The following is a 13,048-nucleotide window of genomic DNA, read 5'->3' on the forward strand; positions in this document are numbered from 1 at the left end:
CCCCTCCCACACGCATCTTTTTGATATGTGTCTGGTGAACATTCTAATTCTTATGTTTTTTATACCCCGTAATATCAAGATAGGCAAAAGCATCCAACATTCTGGCTTTCAGAGGGCGATATCCAAAGCAGCAAGCAATTTTTAACATTTATTGTATTTGACAACTATATTTTAGGATTTTAAGCCACTGAGTTGCCATTGATATTGTGGGAATAGCCCTTCAATAAAAACGTAGAAGGAACATATGTGAAAAACCGCAGTTAAAATCACCTACTTCAGATGCTCAAAAATCCCCCCAAGTTGTGAGAAAAGCACCAGCTTTCAGTAGACTCAACATTGCCCAATTACAGATGATATTTTTTATTATGCTCGATCTAAACCTATTTACTTTCTTTACGCCCAACTATCCAAAACAATTTGCCTTGCCAGTTCTGTCCTTGGAAAATCCATAATTACTGCACCAATTGACTTTCTTCTGCTTGCGAATGACGATTTAAGGTCAAGATAGTCAAGTATTCTTGGGTTGATCTTACAAGCCAGGGACACTTGTATGTAGAGAAGCTAGTATGTTCCCGAGAATTACGTCAGGTAAGCTCTAGAATCATAGAATGTTACGAGTTTGAAGGGACCTCCAGGGACAGCGAAAATAAGGATGATTCCTCTGCACTGTGACATCCCTTCAGATATTTGTAGACAGCTATTAAGTCTCCTCTTAGCCTTCTTTTTTGCAAGCTAAACATTCCCAGAAGCTTTACTCTTTCCTCGTAGTACATACTTTGCAGCCCGCTCACCATCCTGGTAGCTCTTCTCTGAACTTGCTCCATTTTTTCAATGTCTATTTTAAATTGTGGTACCCAGAACTGGACACAATATTCCAGATGCGGCCTGACCAAGAAGGAGAAGATGGGGATAATTACTTCATGTGATCTAGACTCTATGCTTCTCTTAATACATCCTAGAACTGTGTTTGCCTGTTTTGCTGCTGCATCACATTGTAGAATTCTGTGTAGCCTGTGATCTATTAGCATACTGGTCTTTTTCACACCTGCTGTTGCTTAGATCTATTCCTCCCATTCTGTAGTAATTTTCTTTTTCTTGCACAGACATAGAATCTTTCATTTCTTTAAATACCATTCTATTTGTCTCTTTCGGGATTTCCATTTTGAGTGACTGTTAGCTGTCTCTCAACTTCAGCCCATTTGACTGACTTGATAATCATCGGAATTACTCATGGGTCCAGGTGACCTACAAACCTGGATCAGTTACACCAGTTTTGTCAAGAGGAACGGGCCCAAATTCCGACCAACTACACCGTGTTCCAAATTATTATGCAATTTGGATTTAAGTGTCATAAAGATTTAATTGTTTTATTTTTCAAATAAACTTGTGGATGATATTGTGTCTCAAGGCTCAATGGATCACTGAAATCAATCTTAAACATATGTGATAATTAGTTTTCCAGGCGATTCTAATGAATCTTTTAAGAGACTTTGAAGAGTTGGGGAAGAAAGTAAAGGAACTGGATGTACAGGTAGTTTTTTCTTCTATCCTTCCAGTAGACGGGCATGGCACCAGGAGATGGAACAGGATCCTTGATGCGAACAGCTGGCTAAGACGATGGTGCAGACAACAAGGATTCGGATTCCTGGACCACGGTCTGAATTACTTGTACGATGGACTCCTCGCCAGAGACGGACTACACCTCAACAAACCTGGGAAACACACATTCGCCAGAAGACTCGCTACACTCATCAGGAGGGCGTTAAACTAGAAGAAGAGGGGACGGGAAGAAAAACATTAGACTCGAACAAAGAAGACCCAGGAAAACATACTCAGAAGGGAGGTAAGAACATTTCTAAAACAATCCACAGGGAGGAGATTGGAACAAAACAAAATCCTCTAAACTGCATGCTCACAAACGCCAGAAGCCTGACAAACAAGATGGAAGAACTAGAAGCAAAAATATCTACAGGTAACTTTGACATAGTGGGAATAACCGAGACATGGTTAGATGAAAGCTATGACTGGGCAGTTAACTTACAGGGTTACAGTCTGTTTAGAAAGGATCGTAAAAATCGGAGAGAAGGAGGGGTTTGTCTCTATGTAAAGTCTTGTCTAAAGTCCACTTTAAGGGAGGATATTAGCGAAGGGAATGAGGATGTCGAGTCCATATGGGTCGAAATTCATGGAGGGAAAAATGGTAACAAAATTCTCATTGGGGTCTGTTACAAACCCCCAAATATAACAGAAATCATGGAAAGTCTACTTCTAAAGCAGATAGATGAAGCTGCAACCCATAATGAGGTCCTGGTTATGGGGGACTTTAACTACCCAGATATTAACTGGGAAACAGAAACCTGTGAAACCCATAAAGGCAACAGGTTTCTGCTAATAACCAAGAAAAATTATCTTTCACAATTGGTGCAGAATCCAACCAGAGGAGCAGCACTTTTAGACCTAATAATATCTAATAGACCTGACAGAATAACAAATCTGCAGGTGGTCGGGCATCTAGGAAACAGTGACCACAATATTGTACAGTTTCACCTGTCTTTCACTAGGGGGACTTGTCAGGGAGTCACAAAAACACTGAACTTTAGGAAGGCAAAGTTTGACCAGCTTAGAGATGCCCTTAATCTGGTAGACTGGGACAATGTCCTCAGAAATAAGAATACAGATAATAAATGGAAAATGTTTAAGAACATCCTAAATAGGCACTGTAAGCGGTTTATACCTTGTGGGAATAAAAGGACTAGAAATAGGAAAAACCCAATGTGGCTAAACAAAGAAGTAAGACAGGCAATTAACAGTAAAAAGAAAGCATTTGCACTACTAAAGCAGGATGGCACCATTGAAGCTCTAAAAAACTATAGGGAGAAAAATACTTTATCTAAAAAACTAATTAAGGCCATGTTCACACTTTGCGGCGTCCCTCTGCGGGTTCTCCCGCAGCGGAATTGATAAATCTGCAGGGCAAAACCGCTGCGGTTATCCCTGCAGATTTATTGCGGTTTGTTTTGCGATTTCCGCTGCGGGATTACTCCTATACTATTGATGCTGCATATGCAGCAATATGCAGCATCAATAGTAATGTTAAAAATAATAAAAATTGGTTATACTCACCCTCTGATGTCCGGATCTCCTCGGCGCTCCGGTTCCAAAGATGCTGTGCCGAGAAGGACCTTCGTGACATCACGGTCATGTGACCGCGGCGTCATCACGGTCATGTGACCGCGACGTCACCGCAGGTCCTGCTCGCACAGCAACTGAGACCGGGCGGCCACGTGCAGCGCTGAGAGGTGAGTATAGCATTATTTTTTATTTTATTTCTTTTTTTTACACTATGCTTCCCAGGGCCTGGAGGAGAGTCTCCCCTCCTCCACCCCGGGTAGCAACCGCACATTATCCGCTTACTTCCCGCAACGTGGGCACAGCCCCATGCGGGAAGTAAGCGGTTCAATGCATTCCTATGGGTGCAGAATCGCTGCGATTCTGCACAAAGAAGTGACATGCTGCGGGTTGTAAACCGCTGCGTTTCTGCGCGGTTTTTCCCGCAGCATGTGCACTGCGGTTTGCGGTTTCCATAGGGTTTACATGTTAATGTAAACGCTATGGAAACTGCTGCGGACCCGCAGCATCAAAATCGCCGTGGATCCGCGGTAAAAACCGCAAAGTGTGAACGTGGCCTAAAGCTGCCAAAAAGGAAACAGAGAAGCACATTGCTAAGGAGAGTAAAACTAATCCCAAACTGTTCTTCAACTATATCAATAGTAAAAGAATAAAAACTGAAAATGTAGGCCCCTTAAAAAATAGTGAGGAAAGAATGGTTGTAGATGATGAGGAAAAAGCTAACATATTAAACACCTTCTTCTCCACGGTATTCACGGTGGAAAATGAAATGCTAGGTGAAATCCCAAGAAACAATGAAAACCCTATATTAAGGGTCACAAATCTAACCCAAGAAGAGGTGCGAAACCGGCTAAATAAGAATAAAATAGATAAATCTCCGGGTCCGGATGGCATACACCCACGAGTACTAAGAGAACTAAGTAATGTAATAGATAAACCATTATTTCTTATTTTTAGGGACTCTATAGCGACGGGGTCTGTTCCGCAGGACTGGCGCATAGCAAATGTGGTGCCAATATTCAAAAAGGGCTCTAAAAGTGAACCTGGAAATTATAGGCCAGTAAGTCTAACCTCTACTGTTGGTAAAATATTTGAAGGGTTTCTGAAGGATGTTATTCTGGATTATCTCAATGAGGATAACTGTTTAACTCCATATCAGCATGGGTTTATGAGAAATCGCTCCTGTCAAACCAATCTAATCAGTTTTTATGAAGAGGTAAGCTATAGGCTGGACCACGGTGAGTCATTGGATGTGGTATATCTCGATTTTTCCAAAGCGTTTGATACCGTGCCACACAAGAGGTTGGTACACAAAATGAGAATGCTTGGTCTGGGGGAAAATGTGTGTAAATGGGTTAGTAACTGGCTTAGTGATAGAAAGCAGAGGGTGGTTATAAATGGTATAGTCTCTAACTGGGTCGCTGTGACCAGTGGGGTACCGCAGGGGTCGGTATTGGGACCTGTTCTCTTCAACATATTCATTAATGATCTGGTAGAAGGTTTACACAGTAAAATATTGATATTTGCAGATGATACAAAACTATGTAAAGCAGTTAATACAAGAGAAGATAGTATTCTGCTACAGATGGATCTGGATAAGTTGGAAATTTGGGCTGAAAGGTAGCAGATGAGGTTTAACAATGATAAATGTAAGGCTATACACATGGGAAGAAGGAATCAATATCACCATTACACACTGAACGGGAAACCACTGGGTAAATCTCACATGGAGAAGGACTTGGGGATCCTAGTTAATGATAAACTTACCTGGAGCAGCCAGTGCCAGGCAGCAGCTGCCAAGGCAAACAGGATCATGGGGTGCATTAAAAGAGGTCTGGATACACATGATGAGAGCATTATACTGCCTCTGTACAAATCCCTAGTTAGACCGCACATGGAGTACTGTGTCCAGTTTTGGGCACCGGTGCTCAGGAAGGATATAATGGAACTAGAGAGAGTACAAAGGAGGGCAACAAAATTAATAAAGGGGATGGGAGAACTACAATACCCAGATAGATTAGCGAAATTAGGATTATTTAGTCTAAAAAAAAGACGACTGAGGGGCGATCTAATAACCATGTATAAGTATATAAGGGGACAATACAAATATCTCGCTGAGGATCTGTTTATACCAAGGAAGGTGACGGGCACAAGGGGGCATTCTTTGCGTCTGGAGGAGAGAAGGTTTTTCCACCAACATAGAAGAGGATTCTTTACTGTTAGGGCAGTATGAATCTGGAATTGCTTGCTTGAGGAGGTGGTGATTGCGAACTCAGTCGAGGGGTTCAAGAGAGGCCTGGATGTCTTCCTGGAGCAGAACAATATTGTATCATACAATTATTAGGTTCTGTAGAAGGAAGTAGATCTGGGGATTTATTATGATGGAATATAGGCTGAACTGGATGGACAAATGTCTTTTTTCAGCCTTACTAACTATGTTACTATGTTATGTTACTATGAAAGGAAAACTACTTGAAAATAATGTTGCACATTATTAAGCAGGCCACAGGTTTCAAACAATATGGGAAATAAAAAGGATCTCTCTGCTGCTGAAAAGCATTAAATGGTGCAATGCCTTGGACAAGATATGAAAACATTAGATATTTCACGAAAACTTAAGAGTGATCATTATACTGTGAAAAGATTTGTGACTGAAATACAGCACAAACAGAGTTCATGCAGATAAAGGCATAATGAGGAAGGTTTCTGCCAGACAAATTCATTGGATTAAGAGAGCAGCTGCCAAAATACCATTACAAAGCAGCAAACAGTTATTTGAAGCTGCTGGTACCTCTGGAGTCCCTTGAACCTAAATGTGCAGGATCCTTCAAAGGCTTGCTGTGGTGCATAAACCTATTATTCGGCCACCCCTAAACAGTGTTCACAAGCAGAAACGGTTGCAGTGGGCCCAGACATACATGAAGACTAATTTTCAAACAGTCTTGTTTACTGATGAGTCTTGAGCAACCCTGGATGGTCCAGATGGATGGAGTAGTGGATTGTTGGTGGACGGTAACCATGTCCCAACAAGACTCCGACGTCAGCAAGGAGGTGGAGGAGCATTGTTTTGGGCCAGAATCATGTGGAAACAGCTGGTAGGGCCCTTTAAGGTTCCTGAGGGTGTAAAAATGACCTCTGCAAAGTATATAGAGTTTCTGACTGACAACTTTGTTCCATGGTCTAAAAAGCAGAAACGTGCCTTCAGGAGCAAAATCATCTTCATGCATGACAATACACCATCTCATGCTACAAAGAATACCTCTGAGTCATTGGCTGCTATGGGCATAAAAGGAGATAAACTCATGGTGTGGCCACCATCTTCCAATGACCTCAACCCTATAGAGAACCTTTGGAGTATCATCAAGCAAAAGATCTATGAGGGTGGGAGGCAGTTCACATCCAAAGAGCAGCTCTGGGAGGCTATTCTGACTTCATGCAAAGAAATAAAAGTAGAAACTCTCCAAAAACTCACAAATTCAATGGATGCAAGAATTGTGAAGGTGATATCAAAGAAGGGTTCCTATGTTAACATGTAACTTGGCCTGTTAGGAGGTTTTGGAGTTAAATAGCTTTTTTGTTCAGTGAATGTGACTTCCTAATGCTGCAAATTCCACAAATGAGCATTTTCAGTTCTTTAAAACATATCAAATGTATAGAAATTCTACTGTGCCTAATAATTTGGAACAGCGCATTGTGAGTTTTTATTCATTTTGGAGATTATACTGTTATCATTTGGAGGTTTCTTCAATAAAATTCGATGTATAATCTAACGGGTGATTACTTTTATTAGACTGACTGTCATTTGCACCGACCATTTAGGAAAATCCGAGAAAAATATCATTTACATAATAATTTGGAACATGGTGTATTGTGAGAAGCTTGTGGAAGGAGATCCCAAACGTCTCACCCAAGTCATTCAGTGTAAGGGCAATAGTACCAAATACTAATGAAATGGATGGAAACTGGCAAATATTAATAATTATGGTAATCCTAATTGACCTAAAACGGGAAAGGTTTATTCTGTTTTCATGTCAGATATTGAGAAAAACATAAAGATGTGTCTTTTTATAGAGTGGATGGAAACTTCTAGTTTCAACTGTATATGAGAATTGGTCTGTCCAGGCACCATATCGGGTGTTATGTTTATATGTTAAGCAGGTTCACCCTCAATTAGGATGGCGTCTCATGCCATTTCCGGTCTTTGAACCGCCGATCCTTGGCTTAGAGACACACGCATCACATGTGGCATCGCTTACGGTTCATTGATAAATCATGAGACCGCAAGTGTTGTCACTTCCTGTCTTTGGACCGCAAATCTCTGGCTTTGAGACGCACACGCAGGGCCGCCATCAGGGCATGACAGCCATGACTGGCATATGGGGCCCGGTGAGCAGAGGGGGCCCGCATCGGGCCCCGTCTAATCTGCTCACCGGGCACCCCCCTGCTGGCGCTGCGGGCCCCCCCCTGCCGGCGCTGCGGGCCCCCCACCTGCCGGCGCTGCGGGCCTGCGGGACACTATTGACGTGCGGGCCCGTGCCCGCACGTCAATAGTTAACAGCCGCCGCCAGCCAGTCGGAGGCTGGCAGCTGACTTGAGCGGCCGCAGTGCGCAGTCGCACTTCGCCGGCGTCTGACATCATTGTCAGCCGCCGGCGAGTGCGTCCTTCACCTGCGTGGAGGAAGTGAGGTTCCCCGCCGCAGGAGCGCACCGCAGGAGCGCACCGCACGGCCAGGTAAGAACTCGTTTGTTTTTTTTTGAGAGCGGTGATCCCAGAGGGGTGGGGCCCGGGGCAGAACGCTGGACACGCTGGGGCCCGGGGCAGAACGCTGGACACGCTGGGGCAGAAAGCTGGACACGGGCAGTATGCTGGACACAGGGGCAGAGATACTGGACACAGGGGGCAGAGATGCTGGACACAGGGGGCAGAATGCTGGACACAGGGGGCAGAGATGCTGGACACAGGGGGCAGAGATGCTGGATGCAGGGGGCAGAGATGCTGGACACAGGGGCAGAGATGCTGGACACAGGGGGCAGTATGCTGGACAAGGGGGCAGAATGCTGGACACGGGGCAGAATGCTGGACACAGGGGGCAGAATGCTGGACACAGGGGGCAGAGATGCTGGACACAGGGGCAGAGATGCTGGACACGGGCAGAGATGCTGGACACAGGGGGCAGAGATGCTGGACAAGGGGGCAGAATGCTGGACACAGGGGGCAGAATGCTGGACACAGGGGGCAGAATGCTGGACAAAGGGGCAGTATGCTGGACACAGGGGGCAGAATGCTGGACACAGGGGGCAGAATGCTGGACACGGGGCAGAATGTTGGACATGGGCAGTATGCTGGACAAAGGGGCAGTATGCTGGACAAAGGGGCAGAGATGCTGGACACGGGCAGAGATGCTGGACACAGGGGCAGAGATGCTGGACACAGGGGCAGAGATGCTGGACACAGGGGGCAGAGATGCTGGACACAGGGGCAGAGATGCTGGACACAGGGGCAGAGATGCTGGACAAGGGGGCAGAATGCTGGACACAGGGGGCAGAATGCTGGACACAGGGGGCAGAATGCTGGACACAGGGGGCAGAATGCTGGACAAAGGGGCAGTATGCTGGACACAGGGGGCAGAATGCTGGACACAGGGGGCAGAATGCTGGACACAGGGGGCAGAATGCTGGACATGGGCAGTATGCTGGACAAAGGGGCAGTATGCTGGACAAAGGGGCAGAGATGCTGGACACGGGCAGAGATGCTGGACACAGGGGCAGAGATGCTGGACACAGGGGCAGAGATGCTGGACACAGGGGGCAGAGATGCTGGACACAGGGGCAGAGATGCTGGACACAGGGGCAGAGATGCTGGACACAGGGGGCAGAGATGCTGGACACAGGGGGCAGTATGCTGGACAAGGGGGCAGAATGCTGGACACAGGGGGTAGAGATGCTGGACACAGGGGGCAGTATGCTGGACAAGGGGGCAGAATGCTGGACACAGGGGGCAGAATGCTGGACACAGGGGGCAGAATGCTGGACAAAGGGGCAGTATGCTGGACAAAGGGGCAGAGATGCTGGACACAGGGGGCAGAATGCTGGACACAGGGGGCAGAATGCTGGACACGGGCAGTATGCTGGACAAAGGGGCAGTATGCTGGACACAGGGGCAGAATGCTGGACAAAGGGGCAGTATGCTGGACAAAGGGGCAGAGATGCTGGACAAAGGGGCAGAATGCTGGACAAAGGGGCAGTATGCTGGACAAAGGGGCAGAGATGCTGGACACAGGGGCAGAGATGCTGGACACAGGGGCAGAGATGCTGGACACAGGGGCAGTATGCTGGACAAAGGGGCAGAGATGCTGGACACAGGGGGCAGAATGCTGGACACAGGGGGCAGAATAATGGACACGGGCAGTATGCTGGACAAAGGGGCAGAATGCTGGACACAGGGGGCAGAGATGCTGGACAAAGGGGCAGAGATGCTGGACAAAGGGGCAGAGATGCTGGACACGGGGCAGAATGCTGGACAAAGGGGCAGAGATGCTGGACAAAGGGGCAGAGATGCTGGACAAAGGGGCAGAATGCTGGACAAAGGGGCAGAGATGCTGGACAAAGGGGCAGAATGATGGACAAAGGGGCAGTATGCTGGACAAAGGGGCAGAGATGCTGGACATGGGCAGAGATGCTGGACACGGGCAGAGATGCTGGACACAGGGGCAGAGATGCTGGACACAGGGGCAGAGATGCTGGACACAGGGGCAGAGATGCTGGACACAGGGGCAGAGATGCTGGACACAGGGGCTATGAATGATGCTGGACACAGGGGCTATGATGCTGGACACAGGGGCAGAATGGAGATATGGGGTATGATGAAAGACATGGGGGCATGACTGGAGACAGATGGGGAAGGATTGGAGACACAGGAGGCATGATTGGAGACACTGGGGGCAGAATTGGAGACAGATTGTGCAGGATCATGGGGCAGGATGGATACGATGGAGACAGATGGGGCAGGATGGGGAGATCATATTGTGCAGGATGGATACTCATGAGGGCAGGATGGGAGAACATATGGCTGACGCCAGGAATGAGACACACGGGGGCCAGGATGGGGAATATTATTACCATAGGGACTAATTAAGGGATATTATTACTGCAGTGATGTATTTATTTTTTGAGGACACTGTTTTAAATGAGGGGGCGGTCCTGTTACTGTGTAGAGTGACACTATGTCGCCTCTTTTTCTTTATGTGGTGTAATGTAGAAGTTGGGAAAAATTAAGTAATGTGTTCTACAAGCGGAGCTCGAGATAAGTGTGTTATTTCCTGCAGAAACGAGTCCTGGCTGGAAGACATGATGGCGGTCTGTGCTGGATGAAAGATGAAGGACTTCACCTAGAGACGTCACTGGTGAGTCAGTGTTACCTATACACTGACACTATACACTGTATACTATATACGGAGCTCCTGTGTATAATTTCACTAGTGATCACTGTATTATCTGTACACAGACACTGCATACTAAGTACAGATCTCCTGTGTATAATGGCACTTATGGTGATAGTGTGGTGCTTTTTTTTTATTACTGATCAGAATTGTAGTATTCAGTAACTATGTGGTGGTAATATGTGGTCTGGACATGGTGTTGCGGTATTTGTCCCTTGTATGTGATATTATTCGATCACTGTGGTGGTAATATGTCATCTGGTCATGGTGTAGCGGTATTTGTTCTTTTTATGTGATATTATTGGTCATTTTAAAAATTGAAAAATAAATAAAAATATACCTAAATTGTATTGCATATTTTAACAAATATTTAATAGGTTACAGCAGAGTAGGGCCTCACCAAAAGAGTCTACCGTGTTATGGTGGCGGCTTACAAAATCTTTTGGCCAAAACAAAAGCTGCCGGCTATATGTGTGATCTGGTGATGGGAACTGTTAGGGTACGTGTCCACGTTAAGTAAACGCTGCGTGTTTGACGCTGCGTGGGGCCACAGCGTCAAACACGCAGCGTCCAGATGTTCCAGCATAGTGAAGGGGATTTTATGAAATCCCGTCTCCACTATGCGTGGTAACACGCACCCGGCGGCCCTGCGACTCCGGACATGCGGCGCTTCTTTTAAGATCGCAGCATGTCCGTGTTCCATATATATATAACACAGGGCCCTATGTGTGGGGTGCGATGATCCCGGATGTGTGCAATGAACACATCCGGCATCATCGCGTCACAGTAGGGGGCGGGGCTTAGCGCCGAGCGGGTTTGCCGCTCCGACGCAACCGCTGGCCATCCTGAAGGTGGACACGTACCCTCAATGTGTGATTGGTGAGAAGTGGAGTTTTTCCAAGAGAGAGCGGTGGGACTGTGGACAGTTTGAGGGGTGGAGCGTGGAGGCGGGGCTGGGGTGGAGCCTGGGCGGAGTCTCAAGGGGGCCCCGAAAATTTTGCCAGTATGGGGCCCCGAAATTTCTAGTGGCAGCCCTGCGCACACGTCATGTGTATCGTCATTTCCGGTTCTTGGCTGGCTCATGTAACTGCGGTTACTATCTTCTAGGAGTTGTCTGGTATTGTTTCTCCCGTATGTTCTTCCTGCAATTGAACTGCAGCGAGTCATGTTTTATATGGGGTACGGAGCGCAAACCTTCAAATACCTATGGTAACCGTCTTACCGTTAGTGTGGGAGAAAAAAAAATTGTAAATTCCCAGCTAGCACAGGTGGCTTAATATTTGAAATATGTCCTCTCATCTGATATATTCCACAGTTTCAGTCCGACAATGTGTGCATGGGAACGATAAGGACAAGGAACAGAGACTGGGCTTACCTATAGTATAGCCCAGTAAGTCCATAAGAGGTAATGGTGCACCAAATAAAATCTGTTTTATTTGACTAAATTTAGAGATACAAGACCACTAACGCAGACAAGCCATGCACCTTTCCAGATTCACTAGATTATGGGATTATCCAATCTGGTTAGGGACGATAAGAGGGAGGCAATAGGAATAAGAAGGGAAAAGGACAGAGAGACCAAGAATTGAGGGGAGGAATGCAGAAAAGGTAATATTGACCAAATGAGTATCAGACAGAAGGTTAAAGTACCCTCTAAAATGGTATCTTTACAAAAAACAGCTATAATTAAATTGTTCATTTAAACCATGAGGTTGTTGTGTGTCCACACAAAAGATCCATTGGGACTCCCTCTGTAAAATCATCCTATCAAAGTCTCCCCACTCCTGGGTGATTTCATTTTGTCAATACCCATGAAATTAATCACTTTGATATTTCCTCCGTGATACCCATTAACATGTTTGGCCAGGGGTGTAACCTTTCATTGCGGATATCCCCCAAATGTTCCCACACCGTCCTCCTAAATTCCCTGATTTACTACAGCAACAGGTCGCCTTATAAAATGATAGGGATGCCGAATCACTCACCGCCACGGCCCCCATCACACACTTTTTCCTCCTGCTGCTGTCCAGGATCTGCCCATGGCTCACAGATCTCCACCACTGTGCTTAGGGCATGCAAGCGCCCTCCTTCTTAAAGGCACAGTGTGCACAATCCTAAAGTGTCCCCAGCCAATGGCTGGGAGACACTTATTATTTAATGCACCTCCACCTGATGGGAGGTGCCTGAGCAACGTATTCACTCTGCCTTGTTCCACGCTTGCTAGTTCTCAGGTTCACAGTACCTGCCAGTCCCCACCTGTTTCTGCAAGTGCCTGTCTTCTAGTACCTGCTGTGTGATACTGTATTTCAGGATGCCTGTATTCCAGCCATGCCTGCCAGCACCTGCCTGCCTTTATATCAGCTGTGCCCACCTGCACCAGCCTCCACTTGCCAGTGCCTGCCAGTATTACAGCCATACCTGCTTGCACCTGATAGAGCCTGCCTGTATACCAGCCAGCACCTGCAGTTGCCTGCCTGTAT

The sequence above is a fragment of the Ranitomeya variabilis genome, chromosome 5 (assembly GCF_051348905.1).
Source record: "Ranitomeya variabilis isolate aRanVar5 chromosome 5, aRanVar5.hap1, whole genome shotgun sequence".
NCBI classification, from domain to species: Eukaryota; Metazoa; Chordata; class Amphibia; order Anura; family Dendrobatidae; genus Ranitomeya; species Ranitomeya variabilis.